Source organism: Populus euphratica, unplaced genomic scaffold (assembly GCF_000495115.2).
Source record: "Populus euphratica unplaced genomic scaffold, PopEup_1.0 scaffold912.1, whole genome shotgun sequence".
NCBI lineage: Eukaryota > Viridiplantae > Streptophyta > Magnoliopsida > Malpighiales > Salicaceae > Populus > Populus euphratica.
Genome location: NW_011500775.1, coordinates 10,567 through 24,102, shown reverse-complemented (window position 1 = coordinate 24,102; position 13,536 = coordinate 10,567). Strand labels below are relative to the sequence as shown.

General features: G+C 34.9%; 1 pseudogene; it reads left to right on the top strand.

The window, feature by feature from the left end:
- Positions 1–1,075: 1,075 nt before the first annotated feature.
- Positions 1,076–13,330, top strand: LOC105116342 (mechanosensitive ion channel protein 3, chloroplastic-like; annotated as a pseudogene).
- Positions 13,331–13,536: the final 206 nt, after the last annotated feature.

Sequence of the window (13,536 nt, the reverse complement as noted above, 5' to 3'; positions counted from 1 at the left end):
TCATTAGGTTATCTTGGTCTCATAACCCGGTATTACTTAACGGTTAACTTAAGTTGATTTGACATATTTTTTATGTTATTTTTTAATTAAAATTTTTACAAATATCATCAGTCAACATTTGGTCTAATAGGAAAAATTACAAATTAAGCTTTATAATTTGTTTTGACTTTCTCTCTATAAGGTTGTTTCAGTTTTAAAACTGCAGATTTGATAGGTTAACCTTGATAAAATTAAGTCATTTTTTTATTTTTTTATATAATATTATCTCGGTTTGATAACTCGGGTCATGAGTTTGATGGATTAACTCAGGGTTTCTATGTTTTTTTTAATTGATTTTTTTTAATTTCAACTTTCAATACTAAGGAGATTGAAACTCATGATTTGTTTTTAATGGAGTTATCTCGGTCTTATAACCTGGTTGTAAGTTTGACATATTAATTATGGTTGTTTTTTATGTTTTTTTAATTGATTTTTTTTAAATTCCATAACTTAATATTAGATTGATTGAGAATTAAACTTTATAATTTATTTTTATTTGTTTTCTATAGGGTTATTATAATTTTATAACTCGAGTTATGATTTTGATATGTTAACCTAGTTTGTTCAAAATTAATTTAATATATTATTATTTTAATATTAAAAAAATTATTTTAAAATTTTATTTAGTTAAATATTGTTTTCATGAATAATTTTGAATAAGTAAAATCAACTAAATTATATCCCGTAAATCTTTTATATGATTTCTTTTTTATTAGGGGAAAAAAAATTAAAAATATTTAAATAATTTTTTTATATTGAAGAAAAATTTTACTTAATTAACTACATCAGTCAAACATGTAGTTTTAAGTAACGGGACATAAAATGCTTGCCGTTGCAAAGACTTCGTTATAGTGTTTGATTAATTAGTTGAAGATTCTCTCATCCCCGTTAGGCGCATATTACAGCAGTTGAGTCGTCGCCCAGCGAAACACAACACGCATGTCGCGCGCGTTAGCAAAGGATGAGGCCAAAGAGGCGGCAAAGCGCCACATAAATCTGCATGGTAAACTGTGAAAGATTAAAAAATTAGAGTCCCCAATAAAGAATTCCATAAAATCCAAAAACGGACAGCACCATTGGACCACGTCGGCACGTTAGCGGAATTCCAACCATTTTAGCAAACTCCAAAAATCTCCCTCACAGAGAAGTAGTTCCAGTTCATCCTTTTCTTCTCATAGAAAGTGCAGAGAAACTTAACGACTGGTTGTTTCAATAAGATATCCAATTCCTCTACCCTATTCCTTACTTTTCCACTAAATTCTCCCGGAAAATGTTATTTTTTGTTTCCTGGTAAAAGAACACAAAGTTGTAGGTTGGATTTTGATTAGGTTGTAGATTGTTTTATGCTTTTCTTTTTGTGCTTGGCTGCAGAGAAAGTAGTGGAAAGAAGGAAAATTGAAGCCTCTCTTAAAATAATCAGCAGTAATTCAATTCCTGTTACATTAGGTTTAAAGTTGAGTTATATTTCAATTGTTTAGCAACAAAATCTGTTAGATCCAAATTTCATGTTTGTAATTTCTGAGATAGCTTCTGTTTTGTCCATGCACTGAAAGTTTGATCTTGTTTTGATCCTGGCAGGTGTCAATAATTGTTTGTTTTGTACAGTGATACCTATTTGATCTCTGTACACAACTGTTAAACATAGTCTGGTTTAGGGTTTCTAAGGTAAAAGAGTTTGAAAATACTGAGAAACTTGTTGTGGAAACCTCAACTTTGAATTTGAGTATGCTTCGTGTTAGTTCTATACAATTTTCTCATGAATTAAGGGTTCAAGATAGTCATGGACGCAGTAATCAACACAGTGTAAGTAATTATCATCATTATTATTTTTTTAAACATTTTAATGTGAAGGCAAATAAGCAAATGCAAAACTGAACTTTACATGGTCTGTTTTCCATTTTATATTTCCCTGTTTTTCAGAGTGCAATCAGAAAGATCAGAGTACAGTTGATTAATGTCAATCTTTCTTCTCAATTTCTGGTATGTGCTCGTATGGATTTGAAAAGTTTATCTGTTATACCTTTCACATTCGAAGATGCAATGCCTCACAATTACTAATCTTTGTGCATGGTGTTTTTTCTTCTTCTTACATTTCTGATCTCGTTCTGCCCATGAAGATTATTGGTGCTGCCATTTTTTTCTCACTAAGTCACTATGCATCGCATTTTCTTTTATGATGAGTTTTATTTATTGTGTAAGTAGAGTCTGATACCATCAAATTTGTGTGATTTGCATCTTTAGCGACAGGATCCTTGGAGTCTTCATCTTCAAAACTGCATACATAGGTCACTGAGTCCTGTACCTTCCAGATGTAATGTGTTCCTTTGCCGATCTGTTCTAACACCAGGTGAAGGAAATGGGATTCCTGTTCTGAAATCTGCAGCCATGGCCTTGACAAGGTATATTCACATGTCATTCACTTTTTTTGTGTGTCCCTACAATATAAGATAATAGTCACTGCTGGGATTTCAATGAATAATTTTGCACTCTTTACTGATATGAAATCAAGTTTATATACACAAATTCTAGAATCCTAATTTAGGTAGGTTATAGTTGTTTAAGCTAAATCTATGATATAGTAACATGGGACAACTACTTGGATGGATATTATGTAGCATTATAGATCACAAGATAATAATAGAAGATACAACATGATTTAGCACAGGCTAGATGTGCTTTGTTGAAGTTTGATTCTAAACCATACAATCTTCCTTTATATGCCCCTGCAAGAATGCGCTTTCATCAGCAAGACCAATCTTGCTATGTAATATTTTTGTATGCTTTCTAGACAATGGCTTAGTTAGTAGGTCAACCAATTGATCTTGTGTATGAACATGGCGGACTTGTAGTTGACATTGTTCAACTAAATCTTGTACCAAATAAAGATCAATTTGAATATGTTTCATACAAGAATGATTCACTAGATTGAAGCTTAGATATATAGCACCAAGATTGTCACAAAAGCTATGGTGTTGTTTTGAGTATTAAGCCAAGTTCAGTGAAGATATTAAGAAGCCACATGATTTCGGAGGTTGCATTTGCAAGTACTTGGTATTCAACCTTCGTGAAAGATTGTGCAACAACTCTTTGTTTCTTTGAACTCCAGGATATTAGAGTTGATCCTAGAAAGCATATGTATGTAGAAATGGAACTCTGATCATCAATGTTGCCAACCTTGTTAGCATCAGAGAAGGTTTTTAAAATAGGTGCACCAACTTTTCTAATTTGTATATCATGAAAAACAGTTTGTTTCAAATAACAAAGAAGCTTTTTGGTTGTTTCTCAGTGAATTTGTATTGGCTCGTGCATAAATTGAGAAAGCTTGTTCATTACGAAAAAGATATCTGGATGTGTCGAAGAAAGATACTGAAGACTTCCAATAATTTGATGAAATTTTGAACTTTCTACAGAAGTAGTGCCATCAACTAATTTAAGAGATTGACTTGTTGATAGCGGAGTAGAGATATCTTTCGCACCATCCATATTAGTATTGGAAAAGAGATCACAAACATATTTATATTGATAAGAATAGCCTGCTCGAGTAGGTATGACTTCAAACCCTAAGAAAAAATGAGGGTCACTAACACTTAGTTGCTTGATAATAAAGGTCTCAAAAGTAGAATCATTGTCTACATCACAAGATCATCAATGTAAACCAGGAAATAACAAGTGATAAAGTCTTGATTTTAGATAAACAATGAGGAGTCTGCTTTAGAATTGTGAAAACTAAGCTAAAGAAAGGCATTTTTAAGAGCTATATACTAATCCTGTAGAGCTTGTTTAAGCCTATAGATGGTTTTTCACAATTTATAGACATTGTTAGGTTTTGACTTAATTCCCCATTTAAAAAACATTATGAACATCCATTTGCCTCAACTTCTATCCATTCATAACAATAACCATAATAGTGGGCTAAATGTTTTCTTATAATCCAAACTTGGTCTCTGATTGTAGCCTTTTGCGACAAGTTGTGCTTTGAACCTATCTACTCTACTAACCCATTAGCTTTTCTCTTTATTCTGAACATCCACTTGCATCCCACTACACTGGCGTGCAGGGAACTAAGTCCCAAGTACCATGTCTTGTGAGTGTAGTGAGCTCACTGGATATGGCTTTAAGCCACTAAGGATGAGATATGACCTAACTAGGAGTGATTATTTTCGATACGGTTCAGTTTTCACCTAAAAAATAATCAAATCAAATTTTTTTAAAAAAATTGAAACCGGTTCAAACCAACCAGTTTCGGTTCGATTATTTTAGAACAAAAATCGAAACCCGACCGACTGATTTTGGTTCAATTCGGTTTTGATTCGGTTTGGTTCGGTTATTTTATATTAAAACCCAAAAACTATATTTTTTTGTTTTTTTAATAATTTCTAACGGATTTGGTTTTGGTTTAGTTCGATTTTTTTGTTTGGTTTTTTTGTTAATTTCGATTCGGTTCAGTTTTTCAGTTTCAAGTATATGAAATCAAAATTGAACCGAATTGGTTGGTTTTTTAAAATATTCTAATCGGTTTAATCAGTTTTTTTTTACGGTTCGGTTTTTTTGGCTATTTTTTTCTGGTTTTTTCGGTTTAATCGATTTTTAGTTTTTTTGGTCACCCTAGACTCGACTCTTACTAGTTGGTTCAATGGTCTTAGGAAGAGGGGTTTGGACACAAAATTGAGTTGTTTGGGTATGAAAATTTGGTTCATGGATTTGGTTTTCATTTGATGAACTCTTTAGGTTTGGATAGGCTAACCTAAATTCTTTTCAATAGATGAGTCATGTGAAATCAAAGGCATCACAGAGTGAGAAACATTGAAATTTTTAGATGCATTAGAATCAAGATTTGATTCTTGAGACTCTTGACATAGGTTATTTGGGAAATGAAAAGATTGTAAAGAATTAAAGTTACCAAGGTTACTTGAAGAGGATGTAGCAATGGCAAGGACACCTTCCTAAGGCTCTGATGACGATAATGAGACAAGAGATGATGGTGATGGTGGCTTATGGATATCTAAGAAATAGAGGAAGATGTTTGAGTTGTTGGTTTGGACTGATTATGCAAAGAAGACAAGTGGATTTGATTTGTGAATTTCATCAAACAAGACATGACATGAGATAATACATTTTTTAAGCATGGGTTCTAGACACATGCATTTTAGGTTTGTGAATCTCCAAGGAAAATACATGGTTTGGACTTGGGTTGTCTTTTATGAGAGTTATAGGCTTGTGTGAGTGAATAACAAAGGCATCCAAATTTTTTTAATTTAAGGTAATTGGGCTTTTGGTCATACAAGTTCTCATAAGGTGATTTGTTTTGAAAAAGTGGTGTGAGTTGTCTGTTTATAAGATATAAGGCTGTTTAAAATGCATGTGGCCAATATAAAGGATCAAGAGAAGCATCATGAAGAAGTGTAAGGGTTGTTTCAACAAGATGCCGATGCCTACATTCAAAGACACCATTTTGTTGTGAGGTGTGAGGGGTAGTGGTATAATGATAGGTCCCAATGTTAGAATAAAGAGTTTTGATTTTTGTTTGAAACCATGTTTCAATAAATTTTTTGAAATGTGGAAAAATACTAGAAATACCAAATTTATTAACTTTTGGATAAAACCACATGTATATAGTATAATGATCAACAAAAAAGAAGATAATACCGGGATCCATCAATTCCAGTATAAGTAGTTGGTCCCTAAGCATCAATATAAATTAGTTCTAGTGGATCATGACCTTGGAGACTAGTTGCATGGAAATGTTGTTTATGTGCTTTGTCGATGGAGCATTAGCTATATAATGAGAACAATTTTTGTGATGTGATTGAAAGGGAAAAATTCTTAACAAGATCATGACTATTTTGAGCGATGGATGTCTTATCTCAACAAAAATATTATTTTGTTTAGTTAGATGATGAACAAAGACCAATTTTTGGCAAAGATTTGGAATGTAGAGTATCATGTCGTAAAGGCTTGTTTAGGAAAATTTAAGGCTAGTGAACTACCAGTGTGTTAGTAATCTAAACCTAAACCATAACCTAGAATTACTTCATCAGTGCTATCATATCCCAAGTGAGTAGACAAATTTGCTACATCACTCATGATATTGTGTGAAGCACCTGAATCAAGAAGCCAAGTTTTTTCCTTTTCAATAGATGTCTGAGCACAATTGATAGTTACAACAGGACAACTATTAGCTAGCTATATGGCTCAACTAGTCACAAATTTGACATTTCGGTTGATAACAGGGCTTGAATTTGTTGGGCTTGTTTGAACTATTGTGAAACCAGCAATCATCTTGCTGTAAATTATTCTGAGACTAGGTTGAGTTGAGCCTGTCAGGACGTTGTGGTCCATTAGATCTATGAAACTTCTTAGCAAAATTGCCTCTATAGGAATCTTGTTTCTTTTAGTTTGTGTAGTTGGCAGTTACAACCAATTGCCCAATTGCTGTGTTGAAGCCTCCAAACACCATAGGTAGGTCTCATGATGCCAATGATGTTTCTCGTCCATGGAGTGGTGCGGTTATTTCTTGATACTAGGCCCTAATTCATTCAGAATAGAGAGGGTTTGGTCATCATCTGAAATTAAATGGTCAATAATAGCGGTTACATTAGCCAATGCTTCACAAAATGCAAATAAAATAATCTGTAATCAATCTATTCCCACACTGAATCAAGGTAAGCTCCTTGTTTAATTGCATAACCCGTGTTCTTGAGCAACTAGCATATAAGGTGTCGAGTTTTTTCCAAGCTTGATGAAAAGTTTTTGTTGTGGCTTTAAGAGGAGCAATTATGGGAGATGTAGAGGATAGGATGACACTCAAAATAAGTTTGTCATGTCTAACCCAATGGGTTTTGTTAAGATTGACAATTGAGGTATCATCTCGTGAGGGATACAAAGTAGCACCATTTACATAGTCAAGTAAATCGTACCAAAGAGAATTGCTTTCAATTGAGCATACCATTAAGGGAAGGTGGATGGAGTCAATTTTTCTTTGATTTGGACAGTGATATTTAGAGCAATAAGGAGTTTATTAGTATTTGATAAAGGTTGGGTGTTAAAACTAAAGGTATGACTTTGATCTGAAGGCGAAGACATAGTTAGAAATGGGATTGTTGGCTCGTGAGAAATTTGTGGCTTAGATACCATATAAGATAATAGTTACTGCTGGGACTTCAATGAATAATTTTCCACTCTCTATTGATATGAAATCAAGTTTATATGCGCAGCTTCTAGAATTCTAATATAGGTAGAATACAATTGTTTAGGCTAAACCTGTGCTATAATAATAGAGGACAACTACTTGGATGGATATTGTGTGGTATTTACAGAATGCAAGATAATAACAGAATATACAACATGATTTTAGGTTAGATGTGCTCCGTTGAAGCTTGATTCTAATTCATACAATCTTCAACGTTAGTTCAAATAGGGTGACTGAAATTCCGTTACCCATATTCACATGTTAATGTAAGTGCTGTGTTAAAATTAATCCAGAGTAATCTCATACTGCCTGCAATGAGTGAGGAATTTAATGCTCAATTTGCAATATTTCCATTGGATGCAAGTTTGTGAGAATAACTCCTAGGATTTATTTTCAATAGCAGCTGCAATAGTTTCCCTATCAGGTACTTTAGCAAGATATGATGTTTTCTTATGAGAAGAGTGTGCTGATGTGGTTAATCTTGACGTGGTTGAACAACTAGTTGTTCAATCAAGGTTCCCAGCCTGAGTGGACTAATTCCAGGTTCCTCTGTAAGTCCTGAGTCCTCATGGATCTTTGTAGACAAATAATATTATGCCTTGTCTGCAGGCTTCTTGATGTCTTTATTGAACTATTGCTATTTGAATATAGGGTTATCCAAGCTTATAGTGTCGATGGTGATATTTCACAATGGAACTTTTTTTTGATTTTTAGATGAAAACTATGAGTTGCTTATTTTGTAAATCACTTATGCTAATTTGTAGAGTACTTATTGGGTGCATATAATTTTTCTTAATGTCATAGAAACTTTAATTGTATGATAATCCTATCCTTTTTCTTGATCAATCATTATGCTCTAAATTTTATCCCCTTTTTAGTGGTAATAGCTTAAATTTGTGTTTTGCATTTGATATTTGAATTCACAAATGAATATGAATATCAAATGAACTGCGATCAACCATGATTAACACAAACAAACATTCACATCTTTAACGATAATTTTCATGCCACTTCTATGCAGTACTTTATTCCACGCCCACCCCCACCGCCACCCCAACCTCCTCTTATAGAACATGTTATTTTGAAAGAATTCTTTTTAACACGCTTTTGGTGCATCATCCAGGTCCTATGATGCTCTTTGTGGAACTACTCTGGTGCTTAAATTGATCCCGGCAGTTTGTATCATTGCTTTTGCTGCATGGGCTCTTGACCCTCTAATGTGTTTGGGGAGGGCTGTATTTCTCCATGTATTCATTCTATTACTATTCTACATGCTGTTTCCTTTAACTGGGGGTCTAATGACCTCTTAATCCAGTGTCACTGTTCCAAACATATAAATCCAGACTCTCCTTTCTGGCAATTTCCTGCAGAAATCTGATTGTAGTTGGAAGAAGAGTAGAACGTATTTGGTCATGACTTCTTATCTTCAACCTTTGCTGCTCTGGACTGGAGTAATGCTCATCTGCAGGTATTCGGAAGAAGCTGTGTTAATTCTTTGCCAGACACAGCTCCTACCATTCAGCTAGCATTAACTGTAGCCTGTATATTTCAGATCTCTAGATGTAGTAGTTCTACCATCAGAAGCAAGCCAAGCTGTGAAACTAAGACTTCTAAATTTTGTACGTTCGTTATCAACCGTTATGGCATTTGCTTATTGTTTGTCCAGGTATGTTTAGTTGGTTCCCATACCCGTCTTTATCACTTATATACATTCATAGTTTGACTAGAATTTGTCAAATACTTGACCCACTAGCTGATGGGTTCACTGCTAGTTCTTTCATTTCCATCATTCACTTCACAACCTATTTTATTTTAATTTCTGGTTGCATATATTGGTCTCTGTTTTTTTTTTTTTTGGTGAACACATTGTTCATGTTATTTACTTTCAAGCTTGAAGTGCTGTTCGCTTTCATCAGGTTTTGATGGTATGCTATCATTCTTTCACTAGTTGTAGGTTGTTGATTGTCCTAGTATTTTGTTTTTCAATCTCATATGAGGACATGGAATTATGTTTTCAAGTTATGACCAATTTTTTCTTTTACAGCTTGATTCAACAGGCACAAAAATTCTTCACAGAGACAAATGACTCCAGTGATGCTAGAAATGTATGTTAATCATGATTTTTAAAGTTTGCTACTATATTTAACATCTTTACTAGTGCTGTGGTTCTCTGGAACTTGTAGTGGAGAAGTGAATATTTTGGAACTATTGTAAAAGAATTGATTAATTGTGGTGACCAACACAGGGACTGCTCAGAATGATAGGGACGTCTTGTGCTCTATCATTTCCTTTCTTGAATTGATCTAGTATTTAATTTTAGGAATCAGTGAGATCCAATTTGTTGCCAGATGGCAATGTATCTCAAGCGAGAACATAAGCTCACCTTTTACTGAGTTCCCATAATAACCAGCTGAAGCTTCTTATATTTCATTCAAAGTTATGATACTGATTATGCCATAATTTCCAAATGTTGGAATGCCTTGCCAATCTCTTGAGAGCAATGACGTTTTAAAGCACACCATGTTTGGATTGTTTTTAGGAAGCATCTCAGTGTTATGTTTGATTCATTTGTTTTGTCCAAAGTTTTTGCTCTAGGAGTCATGTGATTATAAATCTAGCTATTTTGAGGTCGCTTGGGATTTAAGTGTGAATAAAGCAGTTCCTTTTGTTTTGGCAGATGGGCTTTAGTTTTGCTGGAAAAGCTGTTTATTCTGCAGTCTGGATTGCTGCTGTGTCACTGTTCATGGAATTGCTAGGCTTCTCTACTCAAAAGTGGCTAACAGCTGGAGGCCTTGGTACAGTGCTGCTCACCCTTGCTGGGCGAGAGGTAAATTATGGCTTACTAGTCATATCATTGTGACGAGTTGCTGCAGTTTTAAAATCATTCATTTTGATTTCTCATGTTGAACATACATCATGCTTAGCGGATCTTCATTTACCTGGTTGGTTTGTGCATTCAGATATTTACAAATTTCCTTTCAAGTGTAATGATCCATGCAACACGGCCATTTGTTTTGAATGAATGGATTCAGACAAAAATTGAAGGCTATGAAGTTTCTGGTACTGTTGAGGTTTGTCTTTTATCCCTTCCTCTTATTGTAAAACGAGAAACCAGCCAGAACATATCATGTATTCCCTTCTTCAGTTAGCTTCATATGAACTGAATAGGAATCAATAATCTGGTTCCTTTCTGTAAAGGAGAAGAAACTGAATTATTGGCTCTTTAACCATTTATGGTTCTATATCTAGTTGATCTCTCATGTTGTTCCAGCATGTGGGCTGGTGGTCTCCAACAATTATAAGAGGTGATGATCGCGAAGCTGTTCACATTCCAAACCACAAGTTCAATGTGAGTGTTGTGAGAAATCTTAGCCAGACATTGGCGCATCAAGACCCACTTTGCCATCAGTCACTTGGATGTCATTAAAATTAACGTGAGGAGCAAACTAGTTCAGTTGCTTGTAAATATTAGTTACCATCCAGTACTTTCTGTTGCTTCTTTCATCTGAAAGGAGGATACATGTTAGGCTCAGCGTTTTCTAAATGCAGAATATTGTAGCTGATATGCGTAAAGTTTTGGCAAAAAATCCACAAATTGAGCAGCAAAGGTTGCACAGAAGAGTTTTCCTGGATAATATCAATCCAGAGAATCAGGCTCTTATGGTAGGGCTTTAATTGCCATTATACTTTTTTAGAATTGAAATTCTTGCACCTTCTTTTATGAGAGCCTTACAAGAAACGAGAACTCATTTCCTTCGCTCTCTCTATTTGATTAATTTTTCTTTGCTAGGGAAATTTCTCCATTTGTCATGTATATACAGTTTATAGTGTGTCAAGCTCATGAAGTGTGGTGACTTGAGCTTTTGGACTTTATTAGTTTGCATCAATCCTTTTGAAATGATGTGTCTACTGGCTCCTTAATGTCTAACAGTTGGGGAGTCATGTACACCATAAGCATGAGAAAAATAACTAAGGCTACAGATTCCTAGATCACAATTATGAGTCAATTGAAATATACAATATTTGTTCTTTCAATAAAGAAATCTTTAGGTCTCTTACATCTAGAATTTGATTTTTCTGGATGCACACCATTGCAAGTTACATTTTTAAAGGCATCTGGTTCGCCATATCTTCCAGAATTCTGACGTTTTCTTTTGGGTATCCCACCGTGTGCACTTTGTTGAATGTGTAACCTTTTTTTACAACAAATACAATTTTAGCTTTTCTGCCACATTATAATGTTTTTCTGTTGCAGATTTTGGTATCATGCTTTGTGAAAACCTCACATTTTGAAGAGTACCTATGCGTAAAGGTAACACTAATTTTTTATAAATACTTAATGTGATTGATCAGATATAAAAGGATATATGATGACAGAAGATTTATTTCCGTTGCTATTGTTAATGTTTACCCCGTTGTATCTGAGTTGTCACTATTAGAGCCTTGCCGCTCTGTGATTGTATGTCTATTACTGAAGGATAGATGACAAAAATTCGAAACAAACTCTCAGAATTTTACTGTTGCTCAGAAAGCTTTTGCACACCAACAAGCTCATTGTTTGAAATGTTGAGAGACCATGAATAGTAAAATAATGGCAGAGCCAGTCAATTCCTAGTAGCCACCAGTTATTGGCCATCTTCTTCTTGACGTCATAACATTTGCAACGACTTAGATTATTTTATTATTTTTTATGGATAAATGATTAACCTCGTTAGATAGGGTATTTAGACTGGAGATCTGCTCAGTCTCGACACTTGAAGCAAAACTGACTTGTTATTGTAAATGGATTGATACAGGAAGCAGTACTCTTGGATCTTCTTAGAGTAATTAGCCATCATCGTGCTCGGCTTGCCACACCCATTCGTACAGTACAGAAAATATACGGCGAGGCTGATTTGGAGAACGTGCCATTTTCCGACTCTATTTTCACACGTTCTGGAGCTCCTGCTAGCCGTCCGCTATTGTTAATTGAGCCCTTTTATAAAATTAATGGCGAAGATAAAGTCAAAGCTTCACATCGTCCACTTCATGCTAATGAGGAAAAAGATGCAAAGGTTGAAGCAGCTCTGGTATCTGAATTCAAAGCAGATACCAAGGCAGGATCAACACCAATTGTTGACTCGAAAAGAGAGAAGGTGATCACAAAATCTACTTCCAACTCCAGCACAAATTCTGAAGTCTCAGCTGTCTTGGCATCCGACCCTCAACTTATCAGTTCAATGCCAGATAATTCAGTTCAAAAAAATTCTGGAGCACAGCAGTCTAATGGAAGTATGGGAGATGGATGGAAGGAGACAATGGGGCAAAATTCTGTAGGCACAACCTCCAAGGGAGCAACACCTGAGAGGTCTTCAGTTGCTGACCCAGAATCTGGAATTGAAAGAACTGAGAGTCCTGTCATTTCACAGGCCAAGCAAGATATTGAGAGATCTGTTGCATCACCATCAGTGACCAGGCCTTCTTTGGAGGAGAACCTTGTTCTCGGTGTTGCTCTGGAGGGCTCAAAACGAACTCTTCCAATTGAGGAAGAAATGGATCCATCTCCTTTCCCTTTAGAATCGAAGGAATTGGCTGCCTGCCGAAATGGAGGAGCTCCTCCTGGCAAGGATAAAAAGGACAGCCAGGACAATTCCTAGCACCTCACAAAGTGAATAGTACGATGATGATGATCAAATGCTAGATGTCGAATGTGCCTCTTAACCATTAAATTTATGCAAGAACGCGGCAGCTGTGTTTTTAAAGCTGGCGCCATGCAGTCAAGTGTACTAGCCTGTATGTGTAAATAATTAATTATCAAATTGAAACTTGTGGGCTAATCAGGAGATTCAGAACAACCGCTGAAAAATGGAGAAAGAAAAAGGGAATAGGGTGTACGGGGTATCTGTTTACCATGGATTTTCGCTTGATGTTTTAGTTAAATTAAAGAACTTCTATTCTACTTTTCTAAAATATCATCTTCACAATGGACGGATATGTTAGGGAATTGGATTTTGTGTATCTTGCTGACCAATGTTCTCAAGCAATCACAGTTTCTTAATGTAAACACATATATCACTTGTTTTTAGTCGCTATACCCAAGTAATCACACACCAATTTGCGGTTTGGTTACGCTGTTCATTCCTCTGGGGTTTTTTTTACGAGTTTAGGGTGCTTGTCAATCACTCACGTGTCACTTATTTTTATTAAAGTTGTAAATTTCATGAATTAATAAACTTTTGAAAAAAACAAGGAAAAAATAAACAAAATGAAATGAATGCTTCTTCTTCTTTTTTTTTAAGAAGAAGAAATTTAAAACGTAAAAGAGTCTT